The following is a 14477-nucleotide window of genomic DNA, read 5'->3' on the forward strand; positions in this document are numbered from 1 at the left end:
TTTTTCTTTCTTACTTGGGGAACTTCTTGATTGTACACTGTTTCCATGGCACTTGGCAATTGACCCGGATAACATTCTCTGGTCCATGCCTATTAGACTTTGCATACAGCGCAGTTACACAGGAAGTGCATTCTGGTGAGTTTAAACCCATACATTGAAGCATCAAGAAGTTTGGGCAACTTGCTTCAAATCCTTCATTCCTATTGTGTGGCATATTGTTCGTAAATCTGTTTTTGGGGGGCTGATGGAGATCTTGAGGTTTTTCAGTCTATTATGCTTTATTTTTCACTTAATATTACTATTTGTTATTTGCAGTAAAACCCCAAAGCCCCACTCAGGATCGGGGCATCTTTGTACTAGACTCTGTAAAAATGCATGGTAAGAGGCAACTCTTGCATGGAATGGTTTACAAGCTAAACCTAAAAATACCTGAAGGAAGGGGGAGTTGGATACCACGTACAAGCAAAATGATTAGGGTGATGATTAGCATGTATGCTCTGTTAGCTTACTCTCTCTCTCTATCCCAGGAGAGCGGAGATGAAATAGGTGGGCTTGCGCAGTATGTGCATACATTAAGTATGTCTAAAAGTTCACGCTACCATCACCAACTCCGTTTAAGCATTCTGCTTAGTGTACGTTTCCTGTGAGAAGAAAAGTTACCATTAGAACTGCCACTAGAAGGGAATCAAAATACTATGAGCCAAATTCTGCCCTGACTTACAGACCTTTGAGGGACATAGATAGCTCTGTTGGGTCAGAGCACATCTCTTATTGAAATCAAAGTCTGTTTCTAGCCCTTTCCTTGGAAAGATAACCTCGAATAAAAATGCAAAACTGAACAGAAAGGTTGGCAGTTTCTCACTGATCCGATGTTAGGTTTGTACAGGGTGTGAATCGAGGCAGGATTTGACCTTGAGTTCCCATATAATTTCATCACGCCTGTGACTCATGCAATTGTTTTGCACATTACAATATGGAAAAAAAAAACCTTTATTTTAAACGGCCAACTCAAGTAACAGGCCAACAACATTATCTCTAATATTTCACCAGAAAACAGCTTCCCGCTGCTATTTTTATTTGTCACTGGAGAGGAGCAGTATAGTGGCATGATCAGGAATTGTGCTTTTCGGCATTTATTTTCAAAGCGAGCCAAGGGGAATATTTTCTGATATATGTTTACATGACCCTGTTCTAAGGCAGCCCTTGATCTGTGACTTCATAATTGACCAGCTTGGCTAAACAGTGAAATCCTTGCTGATCTTAAACGCAAAGAAGAAGCTTACAAGAAGTGGAAAATTGGACAAATGACCAGGGAGGACTATAAAAATATTGCTCAGGCATGCAGGAGTGAAATCAGGAAGGCCAAATCACACTTGGAGTTGCAGCTAGCAAGAGATGTTAAGAGTAACAAGAAGGGTTTCTTCAGGTATGTTAGCAACAAGAAGAAAGTCAAGGAAAGTGTGGGCCCCTTACTGAATGAGGGAGGCAACCTAGTGACCGAGGATGTGGAAAAAGCTAATGTACTCAATGATTTTTTTGCCTCTGTCTTCACAAACAAGGTCAGCTCCCAGACTGCTGCACTGGGCAGCATAGCATGGGGAGGAGGTGACCAGCCCCCTGTGGAGAAAGAAGTGGTTCGGGACTATTTAGAAAAACTGGACGTGCACAAGTCCATGGGGCCGGATGCGCTGCATCCGAGGGTGCTAAAGGAGTTGGCGGATGAGATTGCAGAGCCATTAGCCATTATTTTTGAAAACTCATGGCGATCGGGGGAGGTCCCGGATGACTGGAAAAAGGCTAATGTAGTGCCCATCTTTAAAAAAGGGAAGAAGGAGGATCCGGGGAACTACAGGCCAGTCAGCCTCACCTCAGTCCCTGGAAAAATCATGGAGCAGGTCCTCAAGGAATCAATTATGAAACACTTAGAGGAGAGGAAAGTGATCAGGAACAGTCAGCATGGATTCACCAAGGGGAAGTCGTGCCTGACTAACCTAATTGCCTTCTATGATGAGATAACTGGCTCTGTGGATGAGGGGAAAGCAGTGGATGTGTTCTTCCTTGACTTTAGCAAAGCTTTTGATACGGTCTCCCACAGTATTCTTGCTGCCAAGTTAAAGAAGTATGGGCTGGATGAATGGACTGTAAGGTGGATAGAAAGCTGGCTAGATCGTCGGGCTCAATGGGTAGTGATCAATGGCTCCATGTCTAGTTGGCAGCCGGTTTCAAGCGGAGTGCCCCAAGGGTCGGTCCTGGGGCCGGTTTTGTTTAATATCTTTATTAATGATCTGGAGGATGGTGTGGACTGCACTCTCAGCAAGTTTGCCGATGACACTAAACTAGGAGGCATGGTAGATACACTAGAGGGTAGGGATCGGATACAGAGGGACCTAGACAAATTAGAGGATTGGGCCAAAAGAAACCTGATGAGGTTCAACAAGGACAAGTGCAGAGTCCTGCACTTAGGACGGAAGAATCCCATGCACAGCTACAGACTAGGGACCGAATGGCTAGGTAGCAGTTCTGCAGAAAAGGACCTAGGGGTCACAGTGGACGAGAAGCTGGATATGAGTCAACAGTGTGCTCTTGTTGCCAAGAAGGCTAACGGCATTTTGGGCTGTATAAGTAGGGGCATTGCCAGCAGATCGAGGGACGTGATCGTTCCCCTTTATTCGACATTGGTGAGGCCTCATCTGGAGTACTGTGTCCAGTTTTGGGCCCCACACTACAAGAAGGATGTGGAAAAATTGGAAAGAGTCCAGCGGAGGGGAACGAAAATGATTAGGGGTCTGGAGCGCATGACTTATGAGGAGAGGCTGAGGGAACTGGGATTGTTTAGTCTCCAGAAGAGAAGAATGAGGGGGGATTTGATAGCAGCCTTCAACTACCTGAAGGGGGGTTCCAAAGAGGATGGAACTCGGCTGTTCTCAATGGTGGCAGATGACAGAACAAGGAGCAATGGTCTCAAGTTGCAGTGGGGGAGGTCTAGGTTGGATATTAGGAAACACTATTTCACTAGGAGGGTGGTGAAGCACTGGAATGCGTTACCTAGGGAGGTGGTGGAGTCTCCTTCCTTGGAGGTTTTTAAGGCCCGGCTTGACAAAGCCCTGGCTGGGATGATTTAGTTGGGAATTGGTCCTGCTTTGAGCAGGGGGTTGGACTAGATGACCTCCTGAGGTCCCTTCCAACCCTGATATTCTATGATTCTATGATTTGTCAGTCTCGTCCATGTGCCAGTGGGAAGCTGACCAGGGGATTGGGATATCTAGAATGGCTAGGTGTCTGAGTAGCTCAGAAGCATCAGGACAAATATGAAGGACTTTTCAGCTTACACTTAGCACTTATCTGAACTGATGAAACTTCATGTAGCTAGGTTTTTATTGGCAAATAATGGTTACATCCCCAAATAAGGTTACTATGAGAGCTGGTTTATAAATTAGGAAATTGTTGAAAAATAGAGGGGAATCTGAAAAATGTCACGATTACCTTTTGTTTTTATGAACATATTGAAAAAGCAAAAAGAAAAAATTGCAATTTGGGGGGGGGGGGGGCAGATTCATTGTTCTTGTTTTTCAACCAGCCCTTACACATGTCTTCTCCAATGAGTAGTCTCATCTACTTTGGTGAGTCTACTTACAGACTTAAAGTTAAGCACGTTGTTGAATGCTTTTCTCTATAAAGGCCTTCTATTTTCTTTTCTTTTTCAGTCCCATATTTTTCCAATGAACTCAAAAGCTCCTCTCCTGTTTGCTTCTTTTTTTCATTTCTTTAACCAATTAGAATTCAAAGAGAGAAATAACCAATTAGCATTAGCACCATAGAAGTAATACACTCTTAGACTGGTGGTGTTGATGCTAAGGGAAAAAAGTAGAGCAGACAGAATTATTGATTTAAATCAAATCAATTTAAATCACCAATTTTAATTATGATTTAAATCAGCAAGCAGGCAACTTTAAATAATTTAATTTAATCTTGTTTTGCATTTGTACTCTTTTTAGTTATTTTCTTAGAGAGGCTGACTCTCATTGGTTGATAACCATTAAAGCATGATGATTTGCAACTAAATATAACCTTTACAATAAATTTGGTGCTTCTTTTTTGCTAACCAGGAAGATGCACTATATCTATACACATTTGTTTAAGCAATTATATAGTTTAACTTACATTTATTCAGATTCTTAATTTTTACCTTTTTATTATGCTAGAAAAGAATGAAGTGTGGTTTTTTTTATTTACTAAATGATTATTTTTTGCTTGTGCTTTGAGTCAGCTCTGTTTGGATGGAAATTCAAATTCAGTTAAGAACAAAAACAGCATTTATTTTGCTTTTAGTAAATAAAACTAAATGTGCTCAATACATAAGAAAGAAAAGTTTATCAAAAAGTATATCAAAAGATGTTTTTCTTTTAAAATTAACTGTTTTATTAAACAAAGTAAGTATTTTCTTTAGTTAGTGAATTGAACTGATAGTTTATGGTCACCATGTCCTTCAGAGTTTTAGAATTAGTAGATCTCATATTCTCACATCTAGTTTTTATTTATAGATTGGAAGAGGAAAACAAGCTTTCCTATTTTTTTCAATTCCCAATCCATTTCTTCGCTTTGAATGAAGTACTCATTGAACTGAACAAGCTGAATAAATTGAAATAAGAAAATATTCTCTCTGTACCTGCAGAGGAGGCAACTTGCTGTCAAAAGCTGGTTTAGCACTTCAACAAACTCTGGTTTGAGGTGCTTACGCCAGTGACTTCCACCAGTGGTTTGACTTTCTTTAAAACTTGGCAACAAACATGTGCTGCTTAATATTATTTTTTGTATTTTAATTTAAATGATTTGAATAGGGTATAATAAGTTCAAGTCTTTAATGTAGGTTGTCAATTTAAATTTAAATTTTAAATAGGTTTATTGTAAAAAACCCATACAAACTCAAAACTTCCCCATATTTGTATTAAATTAAAAAAAAAAGAGATGTCAATAAAAACATCTGATTTTACATAAAAAGTCAGGTTTTTTATTTATTTTTGGAAAAAATCATTGATTTTTATCCACCCTGTGGGCAGAGTAAAAGGCATTGGCAAAGTTCCTTAGAGTCTGCATCAGATTAAAGAGCATATCAGAAAACTGGAATAACCCAAATGGTTAATCTACTGAGGAAATGTGACAGAGAATTATAGATGCATCTGCCCCATGTGTGCAATTCGTTAATTTTCACTAGGACACTGGGCAGAAGAGCGACAGTAAACCGGAACACAGACCTCCATCTAACCAGGAGACCAGGCAAGTTGCAAATCACTCAGTATTCTCCACAAAAGATCACAAATAATCCCCGAGATGGGGAGTGAATAAACTGAGAGTAGTGAATAAACAGCCTGCCATTCTATACAGCATTCAAGGCCTTTTGGAGTCCAAGGTTATAGCCTGCGGGATGCAGTTGAATGGTACGGTAAGATAGCTCACAAATATACTGTAAAACTTTTGTAGCATTCACTTGGTAGTTTAAATGTTAGTCTGTGAATATTGTATATACACAGATATAGAGAGAGAGAGTGATTTTCAGTCTTCAGGACCTGCCTAGTCCACGCCTGCAAGACCCCCCATTTGGGGAACCTAGGAACGCTAGCATTCATTTAAAAATGGTAATATGTTTCTGCTAGCCATGTAATAGAATCATAGAATATCAGGGTTGAAGGGACCTCAGGAGGTCATCTAGTCCAACCCCCTGCTCAAAGCAGGACCAATTCCCAACTAAATCATCCCAGCCAGGGCTTTGTCAAGCCGGGCCTTAAAAACCTCCAAGGAAGGAGACTCCACCACCTCCCTAGGTAACGCATTCCAGTGCTTCACCACCCTCCTAGTGAAATAGTGTTTCCTAATATCCAACCTAGACCTCCCCCACTGCAACTTGAGACCATTGCTCCTTGTTCTGTCATCTGCCACCATTGAGAACAGCCGAGTTCCATCCTCTTTGGAACCCCCCTTCAGGTAGTTGAAGGCTGCTATCAAATCCCCCCTCATTCTTCTCTTCTGGAGACTAAACAATCCCAGTTCCCTCAGCCTCTCCTCATAAGTCATGTGCTCCAGACCCCTAATCATTTTTGTTGCCCTCCGCTGGACTCTTTCCAATTTTTCCACATCCTTCTTGTAGTGTGGGGCCCAAAACTGGACACAGTACTCCAGATGAGGCCTCACCAATGTCGAATAAAGGGGAACGATCACGTCCTTCGATCTGCTGGCAATGCCCCTACTTATACAGCCCAAAATGCCGTTAGCCTTCTTGGCAACAAGAGCACACTGTTGACTCATATCCAGCTTCTCGTCCACTGTGACCCCTAGGTCCTTTTCTGCAGAACTGCTACCTAGCCATTCGGTCCCTAGTCTGTAGCAGTGCATGGGATTCTTCCGTCCTAAGTGCAGGACTCTGCACTTGTCCTTGTTGAACCTCATGAGGTTTCTTTTGGCCCAATCCTCTAATTTGTCTAGGTTCCTCTGTATCCGATCCCTACCCTCTAGTGTATCTACCACGCCTCCTAGTTTAGTGTCATCGGCAAATTTGCTGAGAGTGCAGTCCACACCATCCTCCAGATCATTAATAAAGATATTAAACAAAACCGGCCCCAGGACCGACCCTTGGGGCACTCCGCTTGAAACTGGCTGCCAACTAGACATGGAGCCATTGATCACTACCCGTTGAGCCCGACGATCTAGCCAGCTTTCTATCCACCTTACAGTCCATTCATCCAGCCCATACTTCTTTAACTTGGTGGCAAGAATACTGTGGGAGACCGTATCAAAAGCTTTGCTAAAGTCAAGGAATAACACATCCACTGCTTTCCCCTCATCCACAGAGCCAGTTATCTCATCATAGAAGGCAATTAGGTTAGTCAGGCACGACTTCCCCTTGGTGAATCCATGCTGACTGTTCCTGATCACTTTCCTCTCCTCTAAGTGTTTCATAATTGATTCCTTGAGGACCTGCTCCATGATTTTTCCAGGGACTGAGGTGAGGCTGACTGGCCTGTAGTTCCCCGGATCCTCCTTCTTCCCTTTTTTAAAGATGGGCACTACATTAGCCTTTTTCCAGTCATCCGGGACCTCCCCCGATCGCCATGAGTTTTCAAAAATAATGGCTAATGGCTCTGCAATCTCATCCGCCAACTCCTTTAGCACCCTCGGATGCAGCACATCTGGCCCCATGGACTTGTGCACGTCCAGTTTTTCTAAATAGTCCCGAACCACTTCTTTCTCCACAGAGGGCTGGTCACCTTCTCCCCATATTGTGCTGCCCAGTGCAGCAGTCTGGGAGCTGACCTTGTTTGTGAAGACAGAGGCAAAAAAAGCATTGAGTACATTAGCTTTTTCCACATCCTCGGTCACTAGGTTGCCTCCCTCATTCAGTAAGGGGCCCACACTTTCCTTGACTTTCTTCTTGTTGCTAACATACCTGAAGAAACCCTTCTTGTTACTCTTAACATCTCTTGCTAGCTGCAACTCCAAGTGTGATTTGGCCTTCCTGATTTCACTCCTGCATGCCTGAGCAATATTTTTATACTCCTCCCTGGTCATTTGTCCAATCTTCCACTTCTTGTAAGCTTCTTTTTTGCGTTTAAGATCAGCAAGGATTTCACTGTTTAGCCAAGCTGGTCGCCTGCCATATTTACTATTCTTTCTACACATCGGGATGGTTTGTTCCTGCAACCGCAATAAGGATTCTTTAAAATACAGCGAGCTCTCCTGGACCCCTTTGCCCTTCATGTTATTCTCCCAGGGGATCCTGCCCATCTGTTCCCTGAGGGAGTCAAAGTCTGCTTTTCTGAAGTCCAGGGTCCGTATTCTGCTGCTCTCCTTTCTTCCTTGTGTCAGGATCCTGAACTCGACCATCTCATGGTCACTGCCTCCCAGGTTCCCATCCACTTTTGCTTCCCCTACTAATTCTTCCCTGTTTGTGAGCAGCAGGTCAAGAAAAGCTCTGCCCCTAGTTGGTTCCTCCAGCACTTGCACCAGGAAATTGTCCCCTACACTTTCCAAAAACTTCCTGGATTGTCTGTGCACCGCTGTATTGCTCTCCCAGCAGATATCAGGGTGATTAAAGTCTCCCATGAGAACCAGGGCCTGCGATCTAGCAACTTCTGCTAGTTGCCAGAAGAAAGCCTCGTCAAAGTAAACCTGCAGAAACCAACTGCTGGGGGGCTGAATTTGTGTCCTTGATCTTTCCTGAAGATCAGCAGTCCCACCGTCTGTCACTACCAGGGATAGCCTTTAGGATCTGTGAATCTCATGGCACAGGTTCCCTGATTTTGGGTGGACCAGTTAGTGGTGATGCTTGCAGGTGAGTTGAGCACTTGGTGTGACCTCCAGAAGATTAGTGTAGTACAAAGCAGTATGGTCTATGGAGAAAGCATGGGATTGGGAGCAAAGGGACTCCTGAGTTCTGATAGATAAGGCCGATATATGCATTGACATGCACAATGCTCACACTTACATTCTTCTTGCTTGTGCATCCAAATACCCAATGTACACGAGGGCTCGTCTACATGGCGACTTACTGTCCAGCAGCACAGGGTGTGAATCTACAGCGCACCAGTTTGCTGCACTGACGCATCCTGTGTGGATGCTGCTACAGTTCAGCGGAGTGTGATGGACTCTCGCTGTGCTGTAGCAGGGTCCACATGGGATGTGACTCTGTAGCAAGCAGGTGTGTTAGTCATGCTTTGGCTTGATGTACAGTAACTCAACATGTAGACATGGCCTGAGCAAACCTGGTGTTAGGCTGACACAAAGGTGTGAATTTGGACAGACACACTGAACTTTAACATTTAGGTGTGTATACTGAAACCATTATAAGAATCTGTGAGCACACTGATTTAAGGTTCATTATAGTAACAAAAAGAGCCCCATAAAATAAAATTCTCATTCTCCACCGGGGATTCCTAAAAGGTATCTACTTCTGCAGCTTTATGCAGTACAGAATGTCTATATTTTTTTAGTTGAATTCAGCCCTGAGGGTGAATGTGTGGCAGCCAAATTAACATGATAGTCTCTAAAGGCTCTGAATAGATTGCAAATCTTCTTTTCAAAGAGTGCTGCAACGGTATTTATCTGAAGGCCAATAATGGTGACACTGTTTGGTTAAAAAAAAAAAAAAGTCTCTTTTCAATAACAGTATTTTTACTAAACTATGTATTCACTCGGTTAGTAAAAGTGGATTAGCTATATAGTCAAGTAGTCTATAAAGAGTAGCACATTCATGCCAAACCTCTAGTAAATGACACAGTAGCTCTTTAAACATGCATAAATAAACTGTCCCAGATCTGTGAAATAACCCACACGGGGGAGTGGGAAATCTCTGATTTCTAACTCAGTCTGTTGTGTCCTTCCGTAGGGTAGGGTTTGCCCCCTGAGGAAGAGGCTATGAGTTTCACCCTTACTCCTGTGGATTTTAGGGATAGATGGAAGCTAACGGCAGCAGCTCCCTGCCTCTGCTCTGCTGCCTGTTTCCCCCGACCTTATTTAATTGCAGCCCCAGGTCAGTAAGGTCTTGTAGGAATTGCCACAGAACCCCACACCTGTCCCTATCTCCAGATCCCTCCTCTCAAAGTCATTGCACTGCACAGAAGGGGGAAACAGCACAGGTTACTTTCAGGTATGACTTGGGGAAGGTCTGCAGAAACCACAAACCTCCTGTCCCTTCCCAGAGACAATGCCTGAGCTCAGCAGAGCCCCCGTGAAACACTTCCTCTGGGGTGGGGAGAAGGGAGCATGTTCCAGAAGTGGCACTTTTCCCATCTCCCCCTCACTTCCCTCAACTCCATCAGTGATCTGCAGAGCTGCTTCCCCACACTCACCCGGGGGATGGAAACCAGGGACCCCAGTTGTTTTCTAGTCCTTATGTGGAGAAATTGTTACTTTTATTTCTATAGCTCTTCGAAAGCAGCCAGCTCATAGATGATGAATTAGAATAATAATTACACTCTGCGTTTACACAGCCCCGGCTATCCAAGAATCCCTAGTGCCCACACACATGGTTAAGATTGTGTCAGTAATTGAGAGACGCCAATGCCGGGGCATACGCCCTATCCAGCGCACTGGAACGGCTCAGGTTTGCGCTCTCTTACTCCACAAGTAACCATGCTGGCAATGGGAAGAGCAGCCTCCATTGAACTGGAACGCCCCCTTCATGCACCTATGGGAGGGAGTGAGCGGCACCCTGAATCTGCCCTTTCCAGTGCACCATCCAGCATCGCTGAACTGGCGCATCGGGAAGTAACATACACTAGATGTAGGGTTGGCATAGATGACTCACCCCCTCCTGCCCTGAGCAAGACAGGCACAAAGGAGCAGATGGTGATGCTTAAGGGTCCATCTGCACTGCACAAAAAGACCTGTGGCAGTGAGTCTCAGAGTCTGGGTCAACCGACTTGGGCCCCCAGGGCTTGTGCAATAGCAGTACAGATGTTCGGGCTTGGGCGGGAGCCCGGGCTCTGCGGCTTGGTGAGGGGAGTGGGTCTCCGAGCTCAAGTCCCAATGCCTACACTGCTATTTTTAGCCCCACAGCGTAAGACCGAGTCAGTTGACCTGGGCTCTGAGACTCACTGCTGTGGGGCTATTTTTGCAGGGTAGACATATCCTCAGAGTCACCATCTGGTTCCTGGTCTGCTCCTGTGGCAGCGTAACTAGGCACTGTCACGTGCCAGGGCTTGTGGGTAAGTTACAGCTGAGCATGAAAGAACCAAATCCTCAGCTGGTGTAAACTAGCATATCTCAATACATTGCATTTATGTCTGTTGTGGCCCGTTGACATCAGCTGAAGATCTGGCTTATTTTTATTGTACAATACATAACACAGCTTTAGTTAGTCGTATCAATTTTTAAAAAAATCCGTGGCTATTTAGTGCTGCTAATACTGATCCTGATCCAATTCCTGTGGCAATTAGTGGCTGGTGGAATCTCTAGTGTCTGCTGTTTGCAAAGGCTGGTTTGCAAATTATACTCCCAGATGTTTAATGATGTGTGTACAGATTGCATTGTTTGGTGTCTTTGGATAATACATGGCTCTTCTGAAAAGATGCAGAATAAATTAAGATAAAAGATAGATTATTCTTGACAGAAGAATATACATAGCTCCTGGCAGCCGATTAGATCAAAAAGCAGCTGTTCAGCCAAATTCCAAATTTTAGGGGAAAAACGTAGAAATAATAAAACTTGTCAAAAATGTTTCACCTCCCCTCCTTCTTATTTTTGAATAAAGAACATTTTGCTTGTTTGTTGGTAAAATTGGCCAGACTACAGAATAATCAGTATACGGACGATAATTGCTGTGGAAATTTTACAGTGGGGCTGATATTAAATTATCTGTTTATGGAGTAAAAAGCGATTATTGAAAACAAATAGGAGAACTTGTGTCTCCCTCTCTGCCTGCCTTCGTCAAGTGGGTATGGTAACTCAGTGTGCGGTCTAAGGTCACACCTAGATAGACTGGTTCTACTTCATGCTTCACCTTCTGACCATTCAGATAAACATTCAGTTCTCGGGTTGCGCTGGCCTGATGAAGACAGAACAAACTGGAGACTGTTTTCATGATGCTTGGCTGGAGGCGCCAAGTCTTACAGTAGTCAGCTAACTTTATCATGTCCCGGTTTAAGGTGGCATCAGGCTCTGGAAACGTCCGAGCCTGGGTACCACAACAGATGTCGTCTGCGTAAATGAAGTTTTGTGATTCCGTTGTTGGCAGGTCATTGATGTAAAGGTTGAACAGGGTTGGAGATAGCACTAAGCCCTGAGGTAACCCATTGTGCTGTCGTCTCCAAGCACTCGTCTTCTCCCCCATATGGACTCTAAACTGCCTATCATGGAGGAACAGTTCAACGACACCTGTGACCCAAGGTAGCAGGACCCGTGATAGCTTCAGGAGCAGGCCAGTGTGCCATACCGTATTGTACGCCGCTGTTAGATCGATGAAAACAGCGCCTGTTTTCAAATGTTTCTCTGGAAGCCATTTTCAACAAATGTGGTCAGCGCGAGTACTTGATCACGTGTGCTACAGCCTTGGTGAAAGCTGGCTTGGTCAGGGCTCAAAATTCTCTCCACGTTGGGTAATATGCGCTGTAGGACCAAGCACTCCAGTGCCTTGAAGGACACCGACAATAATGGTGTGGGATGATAGCTCAATGCTTGACTTGGGTCCTTTCCAGGCTTTAGGAGGTCAATGACTTTTGTGGTGCCCCATATTTTTGGTAGCCTCCCTCCACTGATGACCCTGGTGAAGAATTTCACAAGCCAAAGCTGAGCACGGGGTGGGGGTGTGGGGGGCAAGGTTTTTCAGGAATTCTGGAGATATGTTGTCATAACCCGCAGCTGTTCCACACTTGATGCTGCCCAATGTCTGTTCCAGCTCTGTTACAGTGAATGGTTCTGGGCAGCTTCTGATCTGGTGTACACATTTCAACATACGCCGTTTGTTCCTCACTTGTCTTTGCACCTGTTTCTCCAAAGGTGCTCTGGTCACTTTAGGTAGGTGTCCGGCTACCTGGTTGGGTGTCACTGAGGGTCGGAGGAGTGCAGGTGGCTGCTGCGCTGCTCCAAGGTGTCGGCGCTGACTCCAGCATTTGCGGCTGGAGCAGGTAAAGCTCATCCTCTCGGTTGTCTCCTCCCATCTGGCTCGGCAAGCAGTGTCCAGTGATTCGATCAAATGGTCAGCGACATCTGGGTCACCAAATGCCTCATACTGCTCAAGCAAGGCAGCGCTCTCCTCGTTGAGACAGGGGATGTAGACCGGGCGGCCACTGCATGGGATGGCTCTGCAGGCCGCTTTGTAGATAACACCACAGAAGCGACGGTAGATCTCATTTACCGAGAACCATTGAAAATCCCATTGAAACCAATGGAAAGCCTCTTGTTCATTCAGTGGGTTTTGGCTCACACCCTTAATCTCTGTTCTCACAAAACTCCACACCATCCTGGCAAGTTTCTGCTAGAAAGAGGAGATGAAACTCCTTCGAGAATGTGTGACCCATCCTTAAAGCAGCTGATTGAGGCTGCCATTGAAGAATAGTTTTGTGAGAGATTTGCAAAATTAGGTTCAACCCTGCAGTGATTTATGCACATGCACTTTACTCATTTGAGTAATCCTGGTGACATCACCGGGATTAAGTCCTCTGAAGTTAGAGAGTCAGGGCGCTAGCCAAGGATTTGGGAAAACTAGGTACAACCCCCTGCTCTGCCACGGACTTCCTTTGTCCAAAGTCACAACGTCTGAGGCATGAGGTCTAAGTGATTCTCTGTCCACAGTTCTCCAACAGCACTGCCCTACCTCACAGTGGTGATGTGGTGAGGGTAAATCAATTAAAGATTGCTAGGCGCTTAGATGCTCTGGTGACGATGGCCAATAGGTACTTAAAGCAGATGAAGTTAAGCACATAGAAGGAACACAGGAGACGAACTGGATATATTTTCAGCAAGTTGGAGTTCAGCTTCATTGTTGATAGCAGGGCCGGCTTTCGGCCAATTCCCCCGATTCCCCAGAATCGGGCCCCGCGCCTGAGAGGGCCCAGTGCCCGCGCCTTTTTAATTTTTTAATTTTTAATTTTTTTAAAATTTGTAATTTTTTTTTACACACCCAGCGGCAGTCCGCTCCGGGTCATCGGCGGCACTTCGGCGGCGGGGGGTCCTTCAGTGCCGCGGAAGACCTGGAGCTGAGTGAAGGACCCCCCGCCGCTGAAGTGCCGCTGAAGACCCGGACCGCCGCCGGGTATTCGAATCGGGCCCCGCAGGTCCTAAAGCCGGCCCTGGTTGATAGATGGAAATCTGAATCTTTGTACCTCTGAATTGCGCCAGTATCTGAGCAACAGGCACTAAAATACAAGCATAAAAACAGATTATACGTCTGAAAATGTACCCCAGTCTTTTAATTTCAATAAAAAAATAACTGAGGCCTAAAGCCTGTCTTATACACTAGCTTGTTGCAGATATCGGTGACCTTTGCGGCACTACAGAGGATGTAATGTTTTCACGTGAACAATCTTAGCGTGAATAATTTCTCTCAAGTGTTATGCCTCAGACTCTTCTGTAAATACCAGGCCTGCATGTCTTGCCCTAAACGGCAAGTTGTACTGGGAAGTGCTAGCAAAATGCCTCATTCATATTTGAGTTTCTCTCTTTCCTTCTTATAGTATCCTCAGGCAATAACGTGATCCGGGACAGATTAGTTGCATGCTGTTGCTTTTTTGTGAAGGTGTCTCCAAATTCTATTACACTGCAACAACTGATAGCGTTTTTTACTGTGCGCCTTCCTCTCAGGGTTGTTTTTCTTTCTTTTTCTGTGAAGACTAAGGCTGATTATCTTTATCATTCGATCTAAAGATCAGTATCTGGCAGCCTAATTTCACTAGCCGAGTATGAATTGTGGGGGCAGCTGTTATCTAAGCTAGGTGCTATAAATAAGTTGGATGGGCCCTTTTAAAGCATGATGAATAGTGCATAAGAGG

This window comes from Emys orbicularis, chromosome 8, assembly GCF_028017835.1.
Source record: "Emys orbicularis isolate rEmyOrb1 chromosome 8, rEmyOrb1.hap1, whole genome shotgun sequence".
NCBI classification, from domain to species: Eukaryota; Metazoa; Chordata; order Testudines; family Emydidae; genus Emys; species Emys orbicularis.